Source organism: Meleagris gallopavo, chromosome Z (assembly GCF_000146605.3).
Source record: "Meleagris gallopavo isolate NT-WF06-2002-E0010 breed Aviagen turkey brand Nicholas breeding stock chromosome Z, Turkey_5.1, whole genome shotgun sequence".
Taxonomy (NCBI): domain Eukaryota; kingdom Metazoa; phylum Chordata; class Aves; order Galliformes; family Phasianidae; genus Meleagris; species Meleagris gallopavo.
Window position 1 is genome coordinate 50542340 of NC_015041.2, and position 543 is coordinate 50542882.

Here is a 543-nt window from a genome sequence, read left to right on the forward strand (position 1 = left end):
TTTCAAATTTTTTGTATTCCCCTGTCCTCTTTGACCAATGTTCATCTCACTGCAACTAAATAGAAGTTAAAGAGATTGATCGCCCAAGGATTATATCCTCTATCGTATTTTCATTTTAACATTCCTGGTGTCTGTCCTGCAGTGGCTGAATCTCTGTCTGCCTTGATTCCATGCTGGCAAATCACTGAGTTGCTCTGATTAACTAAAGAAAAAAAGAAAAAAAAAGAGCTATTAACAATGATTGGAATTTTGACTGCAGATCACCAATGTGTCTATTTCCATGCAAGAAAGTCTCTACAAGTTTGCATTCCCACAGACCTCCGCCAGTTAGAAGCCGACTGCTCCCATGGCTGATACAGATTGTGATGAGGAGGTGACTTGCCTTGCCTTCTCTAAACGTTGAACTGTATTCAGTAGTCCTTGTTTTCACTTGCATCTTGTCTCCTGCATTAGCTCATTTTTGCATGCGAGTGCAGTGATAGCATACTCTCTCTTCATATTGTATGTTTCTTTTCTTTCTAGAACAATTACAAAAATGAACAA